This window comes from Tinamus guttatus, unplaced genomic scaffold, assembly GCF_059628265.1.
Source record: "Tinamus guttatus ecotype Peru unplaced genomic scaffold, ASM5962826v1 Tinamus_guttatus_pri_ptg000208l, whole genome shotgun sequence".
NCBI classification, from domain to species: domain Eukaryota; kingdom Metazoa; phylum Chordata; class Aves; order Tinamiformes; family Tinamidae; genus Tinamus; species Tinamus guttatus.
In genome coordinates, this window is record NW_028288742.1 from 9739993 (window position 1) to 9751100 (window position 11108).

At 54.2% G+C, this 11108-nt stretch overlaps 1 pseudogene; it reads right to left on the reverse strand.

The window, feature by feature from the left end:
- Positions 1-229: 229 nt before the first annotated feature.
- Positions 230-2248, reverse strand: LOC148594772 (uncharacterized; annotated as a pseudogene).
- Between the last annotated feature and the right edge of the window lie 8860 nt (positions 2249-11108).

Consider the following 11108-nt stretch of genomic DNA (forward strand, 5'->3'; position numbering starts at 1 on the left):
GAGAGCTGTGGGTTAGGTCCCAAGCTCGCTGGTAGGTCCTTGCCGAGGAAGCGCCCTATTGCTGTTGGCTGTACTATACATTGCTTTTTTTGGATGTGTGTCTTTAAGAATTGCATTTTCCTGATTCACTTTTCTGATTTAAGTTTTTTGTCCCCTCCTTATTCCTTCAAATCACGGTTCTTTAAATAAGCCGCAGGAGAGAGGGAGGTTTGGGAGGCGGGGGGGTTGTTTATGTTTTTTTGTTGGTGGTGGTGGTGGGGGGGTTTAATAAAAAGGAGATGTGATCTTTCCTGTTATTGACACAAATCCAGTTCCTGTCAATATCTTGCTGATGGGGCAGCAAGAGGACAGCAAATTTCACGAGTGTAGAATCTAGGATAAGTTTATTTTTAACGTTGAAACACTGCAGGTTGTTTTCTGATGTGTGAAGCGAAGCCCCTCTCTGCCCGTGCCCTGCAGAGGCTTTACCAACACCTTTCCTTGCCGGGAGGGCTTCTGGACAGATGACAGCGAGAGATGAAGGGCCTTCTAGAAGCCGCCTCTCCTCTGGCTCAGCCCGATGCACCCGAACCCATGGCTCTCCTGTCAGCATGGAGCTCTGAAGTGACCCTGGCTCCCGGGTCAGCGCAACCTCTCGTGGCTGCCAGGAAGGAGACACAGTCGGTGCTTCCAGGCGCTGCTGCCGCTCCTCGCCGCGCAGCCTTGCAGCAGGGATGCCTGCACCGCTGGCAAAGGCGCCGGGGGTGTCTGATATGTTAATGTAGTATTTATAGGCTCCCCTAAGTGCAGGGATGTTAGGTGGCTGAACCTACTCGTGTTGTTTTAAGGGTTCTGGCAAACATTCAAGAACAAAAGCTAAGACAGCCAGTTCTCGTTTGTGGGCACGTCCCTACATTTCAATGTGGCAAACCTTGTGATTTAGCAAGTGTGAGCTTTCTGCCCCAGGGCTGCTAAAAGCTGTTTTTTGGGTTTGTTTTTTTTTTTCCTCTTCTTTCTTTCTTGCTCTGGGAGGAGGAAGGGAGGAAGAAAAATAAAAACAAACCTGTCAAGACTTCCAAGAAAATAAGGAAAACATAAGTATAGGTGGGCTGTGGGATTCACCACTGGGATTTTGAATATACCTACACTTGGGGAAAACTGCAAGCCGAGATTTGGTCTTTTGAGAGCCACTGGGTGTTGTTGCTGTTGTTCTTCAACAGATTTATGCTTAAGGAGAAAAGAGAAGAAAAAAATATGATAGAGGCATTTGCATCTGTCATGAATAATATTTTATTCTTGCCTTGTTTTATGCTTTTCTCCCAAAAGTGAGTACATCACCCTCTTAAGTGAAACACAATGGCTTTTAAGATGGTGTTTAGCAATAGAAAAGGACAAATTCAGTCAACATAGCCCAAGACTTTCCACAGCCAAGAGCTGTAGCCCTGAGCCTCTCTGGCTGCCAGCCTCCCCGAGGGCAGCTGCTAACATTAGTGTCCCTGGGAGTTCCCCCTGCTGCACATCCAGCTGCGGCATGTACCAAGACGCTGGAGAAGGTCTTTGGTGCTGAGCCAGGTCATCAGTCCTGGGGAGGAAGATGGGCTCTGTGGCTCCAGAGACTGGCAGGGTGCGGGTTTCTCATGATATGGCCAGGATGGCAGATGTTTGCATGCAGGAGTGGTTTGGGCAGTGACCCCTTGCCATGACGGTGGTGGGTGCTGCCAAAGGCACTGGGAGGTGGTTTGGGGTTATTTCTCAAAACCCTGGTGTGGAGCCACAGGACATTGGAGGGGGGAGTCAGCAAGAGGAGCCTGGGGCTCATGGATCTCTGTCAAGATGATGGCCTCTGTGGAGCCAAAGCACCACCGTGCTGAGGTGCTGTGCTGAAGATCAATATCCCCAGCTGAGCTGCACAGGGGCTGCCCATGGGGTGCACAAGGGTGCCTTGGTGCCACCACTCACTCTGTCCAACCAACCGCTCCCTCGTGGCTGAAGCAGCTCCCCGTGTCCTTCCTGTCCCTGGGAGCACCAAACACAGCGGAGATGTGTCCTGCAGTGCGGGTGAGCCCTGGCCCATGAGCTACGGTGGGTCACTGGCTCTGGAGGGAGCCTTGCAGCACGGTCACCTGCCCAGCAACGTGCCTCTGCTCTTCCCCCTGCTCCCACCCGTGTGCCAGCCACTTCTGGCACCCACACTGGTGCCAGCAGCTCCAGGGCAGCCACGAGCAGGGCCGCTTGTGCCGCACTGCACAAAGGGGACTCGGCTCTTCATTTACAGGTTCTGTGCGGCTTGTTTATTTGCAGCTGGTGGTGTGTGCCAGCTCCCCTGCTTAAGCTAAAGAGTCTGCCCCTAAAAATCTGGCTCCGTGTGTCAACCAGGCACCTAAAATGAGAAGCCATTAAAAAGGAATAATAATACTATGGATAGTCTCCTTAATGCACACACAGTAATGTTGGCAGGGAGAGGTCTGCGGCGCACCACCCTGCTGCACGGCTGATATCCAGAAAGGCACGGCGCCGTCTTCCTCTTTGTTTCACAAATAGGTAGAGGCTTTTGAAGCTGGAGCCCTTGTAATGTATGTACTGCGGGAATGAAAGACAAAAAAAAAGAGGTCTTTGCCAAGAGCAAGTGAAATGGGCATGCTTTTTAAATAATTACCAGAGCGCTGATTACCTTTCCAAGTAATTAAACATTGTGAAAGATTATTAACGCGCTGATAATAGACAGCTCTGCAAACTGCCAGCACAGCGCGATCGAACGGGTGACAGCGGAGCAGAGGAAAGCGCAGCGGAGCAGAGGATTTCCCTGGCTTTGGGGCTTTGCTACCTGCTCACCAAGACCCAGCACCAAAAAGAGCAGAGCAATCAGCCAAGCTCTGGCTCTTCTGGAGGTCTGAAGGTCTCCAAGTCACTTGTGCCTTTGAAGGACTGTGGGGCCCACAAAACGGGGTTTGCTCCTGCCGGCCACGGGCAAGCCAGCAGGTGTCCCAGGGCCACCCGGGCTTGTCGGTGCTTGCCGTCGCACACAGCCTCGCTCCTGCGATCGCTCTTTAAACTGACTTGCATCCACAAACAACCTCGCTTACCGTGAATCCTCTGGCATTTTAATGCGTGCTATTAAAGCCACCTCGGAAAGGGGCTGGCTGGGGTGTGGGCCGCGCTGGCAGGCCGCCCGGCGCGCATGGCGGCACGCAAGCCGAGCGTGTGCTCCGCTGCAGAGCGCCGGCGCGCGACGAGCAGCCCAAGCGGGCGCTCACTGTCGCGCAGCTGAAAAGCAAGAGGCCACCAGCCTCTCTTTCCGCATCACGTCCTAGCCAGAGGAAAGGTAGGTGGGTAAATACTAGCACCGCAGAAACCATCATGGGGCCGGCTTCATGGAGCAGCCCTGGTCCAGAGCACCCACCTCCCAGACATGCCCTGCAGCCGCAGATGGAAAAGCTCTGCTTTTCCTTGCATTTCCTTACATAGCAGCAAGGGTAAGGAGGGGGAAAAAAGGACCAGACCATAGTGGAAAGATTAAACATCCTGGGAAAAAGTATCCTTGTAGACTTCTAAAAGTTTGCCTGGCATTAAAAATGCTCAGTGTGTTTTCCTGCCCTCTGTGTCTGTGTTGGTGTAATGCTATGTGCTGCTTTACAGGAACTGGGACTGCTTTTGCACATGCGTTATGTGTAACCTGAGCTTCTAGGTCATCTTGCTGCTTTCAAAAACTTCATTTTACATTCATGAGCAAGCCAACAGTTTATTATGGGAGGCATTTAGACTTGGGCATTTAAGAAATACTACATAATAACAGTCTCCGCCTCATGTCCCAGAGAATTTGGCTGGTATTACAGCTCCTTAGGAGTCATCAAGATAAATACACAACTACAACAATTTGGGTAGTTCATATTTTCCTACCGTGACTCTTTGGGCTTTCCGTGGACTTGGGGCAAAGATGCAGTAGAGGCTCCTGTGCAGTTTGATCTCTCTGTTACCCTAAAAGGCTAAGAGCAACATTTTAAAAAGGCGCTCTGTGAAGTAGGTAGCCTCCTTCAAAACCATTAGGGAGGCAGCCTTGAAGGGGTGAGCAGCCTGCTAAAGCACCACGTGGGTTCATGGAGCCGCCAGCAAGATGATGGACCAGGACTGGCCAAGCTTCTCTGGGCACCTACTGGGACGCAAATTGACCAGAGCATCCCTGGGTGCAGCAAGATCCCAGCCATGGTCACTGTTGTATGACGCCTTTTATGGCTAGGTGCCTGGGGCAGAGCCCATCCTGGGCAAACTTAAAAGTGCTCTCTCACGCTAAAGTAGATCTTTGACCCGCTTCCAGTCCCAGTTGCCCAAATTCTCAAAAATCATCAGTCCTGCTAACCAATGTTTCTTTGCTGGAGAAAACAGAGGGAGAAATGGTCCAGGAAGATGGGAAGAGCCACTCAATCGTGGAGACGACGTCCATCTGGATGGGGATGGAGTGAGCCGTGCAGCAAGCTCGGTCAGCTCACAGAGACACTGCCCAGGCTGCAGGTTTTGCAGGGCTTCACCCTCCCTCTGAGGCATTTAGCCCAGGAGTGCAAAAGTCGCTACAGTAAGTGATGGAAAGGACACTTTACGGGTTCAGTCAACAAATTACTTTACCCTGGCAGTTTATGCTTCATGTCTCAGCCACCCCCTCTGATTTTTCCCTGTATTAGCTATGCTGAGTTGCTGTCACCCCCTCGAGCCATATCTGCAGGCGATGCACTAATCAATACTACTTGCTAGAAAAAGTAAGTCTCACTTATTGGCCGCACATTCCCCTGAGTGCTCCTGTCAAACCCTCTCATGTCAACTCAAGGGAAGCTTAGCAGCAGAAAGGTCAAGCTGCCTGAGCGAGGTCTGAGCTCAGACGTTATCTCGCATGTGTTTATCTGCTATCGGAAGGAGTATCAGCGACTGTGCCGTGCGCCACCCTCCTCCTCGCTGCACCGTTGCCGAACGCTTTGGAGGGGGCTGAATCACTGAGACGGGAGCAATGAGCTGTCGATAAGCGTGGCTGGGTGACGGGCTTGGCTGGCGCCGCGTGCTGTGGAGCGCAATGCTGGGAGTTTGACAGCGCGCAGACGCATGCGGTGCGGCGCAGCACAGTGCTTCTCCTCAGGGTGGCTGAGGGGCTGCCTCTGGTCGTGCCCCGGCATGCACATTTCGAGGGGTCCTGCTTTCCCCAGCCTTGGCTCGGATGAGCCATAGGAGCCCTAACAGGTTTCTTTCTGCTCTTCCTAATGCAGGTTTTAGGGTCCTTCCAACACTGTCGCTGACATAAGGTCTTTTGCCAAGCTCCTGTTGGAGCCGGCAGGCCCATCTGCAAAATGCAGCAAGGTAGGTGTAAAATGAGGATATACTCGCGTCCCCCACAGAACCATGTAATGAAGAAGGAATTAGCTCCCAGAGCCACCACGTAGCTCACCACCCTGCCATTAAATGCTTCTGGTGGCCACGAGGACAGTTTGTCCTCATGCAGCTGGTGCCTGCGGTTGAGCCCGTCAGTGGCAGAGAGTTTCATAAGTGGTGTGTGAGGGAGCATGTCCCTCTTTCCCTGCAGGGAAGGCTCTGGGGCTGAGGGGCTGCGTGCCCTGCCCTCCTCAGTGGGCACAGCTGGGACTAGCTTTGCCCATCAGATGCCAGAAGCCCAAGTAGGTTGTGGCCATGTCCCAGCTAAGGCTGCTCCAGGTCAGTGCATTTTAGCCTTGGTGGCTGCTGTGACAGCAGGGCTGTATGACCTCTGCGACATGAGGTGGTATCACTGCTTAAGCCAGGATGCCAGAGCAAGGCAAGGCAAGCTCTCATGCTGCAGAGGCAGGTTTTGAGCTGGGAAAACAAATATAGGTATCAAGATAAGACTGTTCATTGTATGCCAAGGGGTGTCTAGAGCCTGGCTCTCAGGATCTCTATTCACATCTTTTGCATCCTATGTGCTCAAGGCAGCTTGCTTGGCTGGTGTCTCCTGCAGCTATTTTCCTTCCTTAGACCAGCAAAATGCCATAAACTGTGCGTCGTGGTCACTTTTAATAATCCCTTGGTCCCAATCCATTTCTTGCACCTGCCTCTCAGCGGGTAGGGAGCACCTTTGTTCTGCAGCACTTTAAGCTGCTGGAGCTGCTTCTGCTTTGAAGTAGTGTTTGGCTTCATCTGACGTCTGGGATTGCCGTGGATCTGATGCTGCACAGAGAGCCAGCAGGACTGCTGGCCAAGGCACGTGTTCTCCTGTGTGGATGGGGTGCTAGGCAGTGTTGGAAGCGCTCAGCGCTGCTAGCCCCACAGCAGCCTTCACCTGCTGCCCCATGCTGCCTTCTCCCTACGGAGCACAGCGTCCACCCTTGCCCAGCTACCAGCCTCTTTGTCCCTAGGGAAGATGCCCAAAAAAGCAAAGCTTCCACACGAACAAAGCTGAGGGGAGAAAATTGGCGTGAAAGAGGATGAGGGAAAGGTTTCACCAAGGGCTCCCAGGAGTGCTTGGAAAAGCAGGGCTTGGATTGGTGGGGCACTGCAGCCTCAACTGTGGGGTTAAGTCCTTCAAAGCCATGCCCAAGACCCCTGGTTGCACCAGTTTGGCTGGGGTATAGGGAACTAATATGGGGAGAGAGACGGGTGTCCTCACCCCCAGCTTTGCCGAACCCTTGTGCAAATGGCTGAGTACATTCTAGCATTCGACTTCATCCCGGGCTTTTAGTGGGTGCAAAAGCGTTAAAGTAGAGCCTGTCGCCAGGCTGGGGGGAGAGCAGCAGGAGCTGCGTCGCTGAGGCGAAGGCGCCGTATTGCAGCAGCGGCCCCATGAGGAGCGCGGCCTGGTGTGGCGGCGCGCACCCACCACACGCAGCGCCTCGCGGCCCTCACCTGAGAGCAGCTGAGGCGCGTGAGTCACCACTGCCCAGATAAGGCTGGACGGGGCCCTGCACCCAGCCCGGCCTAACTCAAACAGCGCGATGGCCGCAGCGGCAAAGCCCAGTGACCTGTGGTGTGCGGCTGGGCAAAGCGCTGCGCTCGCTGAGAGGCGTTTGCCGAGCTATGTCCAGAAGCACTTTGAAGCCGAAAAACCTCCCTTCTCTCTTGGATACACTGGAGTACTTAATAAATAACTGTAATTAAGTGTGAGGTGGTAGCTTAAGAGCTCGTTCCCAGAAGTTAACATCAAAACACTTGCTCTTAGCACTTAGCGAAACAATATAAAAGCAGGCTGCTTGCGCAGATGAAAGCAGAGCTGTTGGGAAGCACTGAAGAGCCCTGGAAACATGTATGCTGGTTCTTCAGAGGAGGAAAAAGTCTCAGGAAGGGATAAACTGCTTATAGAGTAGAAGTGCTTTTTAATGAATGGTCATAGCTATAGTGCCCTTTTGGAGGGAGGGTTAAAACAGGGGGAAACGTAAACAAAAAGAGGCTTGTACCCTTTCTTGGGCTCTTCTGCAACTTCCTGTAACCCACCAGTCACAAGAGATTGTATCACTGCTCCATGCCCTGGAGCAGCCCGACTCCCCTACCCAGCCTGGGAGCGCCACAGGCCACCGGGGCTTTGGCTTGCGTGGTGCCCGGAGCAGGAAAGCCACAGCACTGCTGGGACAAGGGCATTACTGCGTGTTTCACTGTAGGCAAAGTCCAAAAGATTTTGAGAGAGGTGCAAGGAGAAGGAGGAACATCAGTGTCTTTTTCCCTTTTGATCTCCTATCAACTGTTGTGCCTTTAAGGAGGTGGCATTGTGTGACTGACAGAGCAGGGCCTGGAAAGGGAGTCGGAGAGCTGGGAGTTTTAACATCGGGCCCATGTGGGACATGCACTGCCAAAGGGCTAAGTCTAAGGCTCTACTGAGCACCCTTGACACTCGTTCCTGCAAGCACACCGTAAGCAGCATTCCCAGGTCTTGGTTTCAGCCTCCTAATTGCTACAGAACTGCAGGAGCTGAGTGCAGGCAGCCGTAGTCTCATTTGCCTTACAATGATCCTCTCCTGCCCTGGAACCTGGGTTGGTCTTAATTTGTCTATGGCTCAGGCAAGAATGGACTAGGCAGACATACATGTTATCTCTTGTTTTTTTGGAAGCAGGGAGCATATTGCACAACGAAGCTTGGTCTGTACGTGGATTTAAAATGTATGTGTCTGGGGCACTGGGAGGCAGGCTAGCCTATGTTACTTTGATTAAAAAATAAGCAAAAATAAATAAATAAAATAAAAACCTTTTAAAAGAAAGAAAAAAAAAAGTATGACAAGGGGCTGACCCCAGAATTAAAAGTCTCCATGGTGCTGCTTACTTTCCTCACTTTTCCTGCTCACTTTCATACATGTGGTGCTGTCTTAGTGTGAGACTTTATGCTCCCAGGTCAGAAGCAACGCTAACAAAAGTAATGTACATACACTGTAAAACTTGCCTACTTCGCCGCCTCATCTAAAGGCTGTGGGTCAGGTGTTTGCTGAGGGTAAGGTGGTGCAGATCCAGCCATAGAAGTTCACTGACTGACACTAAGCGAGGGTTTGGCCTCAGGTGTGTGTTCAACTTCCTACACTTCTTACAGGGCTTTTTAACGTGAGGATTTACAAGTGTCAACTAATTGCATCCACATTAACTGTAGCCGAATACTAAAACAGCGCTTGAATGTCGTTTCAAGTGAGTCTTTCCCAGACAAGGTCCAATGCAAATTTGGCAGGACATGGTAGATGTGCCAAAGTCATGCTGGAATGATATTCAAACACACCACTTGAAATGTTTGTACTGGAGCTGAGGTATGAGGAAAGCAGGTATTTGGGGTTTAACAATGAGTAGAAGAAGATTATGAAAAACAATTATAGGAGTAAGGACCGGAAACCTGATCTCCCTACTAGCAAAATGGCCTGGAACTAAAGCTACAGTGTCTTTTCTTCCCCCACTCTCGCCTGTTTTCTGCTCGTCTTTCTGGACCGATTAACCTTGGCATTCCTGGCGGCACAGTAGCTCCCTTTCAACAAGACCACTTGGTTGATTTAAAACACGAGCGACCCCAGGGTTTATTACCCCCAATTAGAGCCATGGTTCATGTAATGTGGTAGATGCCACCACTGCCAGTAGCCAGGACCTGAGGAGAGGTGAGCGGCCAAAAATAAAAACCTTTCGTTAAGGTTATTTTTATTAGAGCGTGTGTTTTCCCTTCTCTGTTCATCTCTCAACAACTGCAGGCTAATTCCTCTCGCATCTTGAACTAATTCTCTTCCCAGCAGAACCAAGCATGTGCAGATCATCTGTTTGACGTACGCTCAAAGCGGGAAACAGCGTCACGCTTGCACGGTGCCTATTAAAGCAGCTCTCCCCCTCCCCAGCCCCTCTCTCCTAATGCGATGCAAATCGGAGGCATGAGTTTATTTTTACAGCACTGGCCCCTCCTTCCCCCGAGTTAGATGCGGCACAAAATAGGCCAGCTAATTTGGATTGAGGATTTAAATTGCCTGGAAAATGAAGGTGCTGAAGACCAAGCAGCATCAGCAGGACTCTTGCTCCTGGGCGCCCAGCTTGCAGCGCTGCTGCCTTTCAGGTTTCCCCCAGGCTCTGGAGCTCTCACGAGGCCTGCCTTTTCCTCCACCAGGACGACAGTGGGAGCAGGAAAAAGCCCATTGCACCCCGATGAGCTCCTGTGAGAGAACACCTTGTCCAGGAGACAACTCAGCTGGGGTGGTGCAGCTTGAACCGGGATGACTTCTTCCCCACTAGCGGAAAGACACTAAGTGCTGGATGCATCCTCGGGGCGGGGAGGTGGGGAAGCGTGAAAAATAAACATCGCACTTTTAACAGCAACATTTTAATAACCTGTAAACTCGTGTAATTGCTGCATTTGCTGCAGCTCACCAAAAGCCCCTGTTCTCCGCTGGGTCAGATGTGCCCCGCGTGCTTCTGCCCCTGTCCCGCCCGGCTCCCAGCGCGGCCCCAGCTGGAAGGGCTCGTCCCACTCCCTGGCCCTGGAGTTTCGGCCGTAAACCCGCCTCGCTCCCTCACCTACCGCCGCCGTGATGACCGGCTGCGGTTCGGTGGCCGGGAGCGGCTCTGCAGCCAGCAGGACAGGGGGAAGCGCTAAGACACACAGAAACAAGAATAAATAAACCAATAAATTAAAGGGGGGAAGAAAAGTGGTCAAAATAGCTGCGCATCCAGCCCGGTACATCACCCAGCCGCTGACCCGCCCCAGCACCGCGCTCCGCTCCGGCCCTGCCGCTGCGGGCCGGGCCAGCAGGTCAACCCGGCGGGGCGGGGGCACGACACGGGCCGCGCGCCGGGGTGGGTCGCGGCGCAGGGGCGCGCGGCGCTTGGGCCGTCGCTGTCACTGCTGCTGCTGCAGCTGCCGCCGCTGCCCGCGCACCGCGCGCTCCGCGCCCAGGCGGGCGGCGGGCGCCTTCCCCTTTAAGCGCACGCGGAGCGGCTCCGGCGGCGCAGGGAATCCCTCTCGCAGCGACGTCACCGGCAGCGAGGAAACCCGTAGTGCGACGCAAATGACCATTTTTGGCAACGTGCGACAATGGGCGCGACCAAGCGCGGCGGCGGCGCGGGGGGGGGCAGCGGAGGCTGCCCGGCGCGGGGGGGCGGCGCCTGCCGGGAAGCGGCCGCGCTCCCTCCTCCCGGGCGGCGCGCGGGGCGGCGCGTCCCCCCCCGCGGGGCGGCAGGTGGGAGCGCCCGCGCGGCGGGGCGGGCCCGGCGCGCCGGGGCTTTGACGTGTGCGAGTGCACATGGTGCGGCGGCGGCGGCGGCGCGCGGATAATAAGCGCGCGCGCGGGCTCGAGGCGCTGCCATTGCTCTGAGTCACGGCGGGCGCGCGGAGCCGCCGCGGCGCGGGCGGGCGGCAGCGCAGCAGCGGCGCGGCGGGGCGGGCGGCACTTTTATAAAGGGGCGCCGGGGGCGGGGAGGCGGCTCCGCCTGCAGCCCCCGCGCCGGGGCAGCTCCGCTCCGCGGGCAGCGCGCCCGCAGTGCCGCCGCCGCGAGCGGAGCGGTGCGCAGCGCACGCGCCTCGCCGGCTCCCCCTGCGCCCCCCGCCGCGGGCCGCGCAGCCCCTCGTCCGGCGCCGCCTGCGCCTCTTTGAAAATTTCATTTTTTTTTGTTCCGCCTGAAGCGTTTTTTTATTAAAAAAAATCTTTTTAATTTTTTTTTTTTACTCTTTTTTCCGCCCC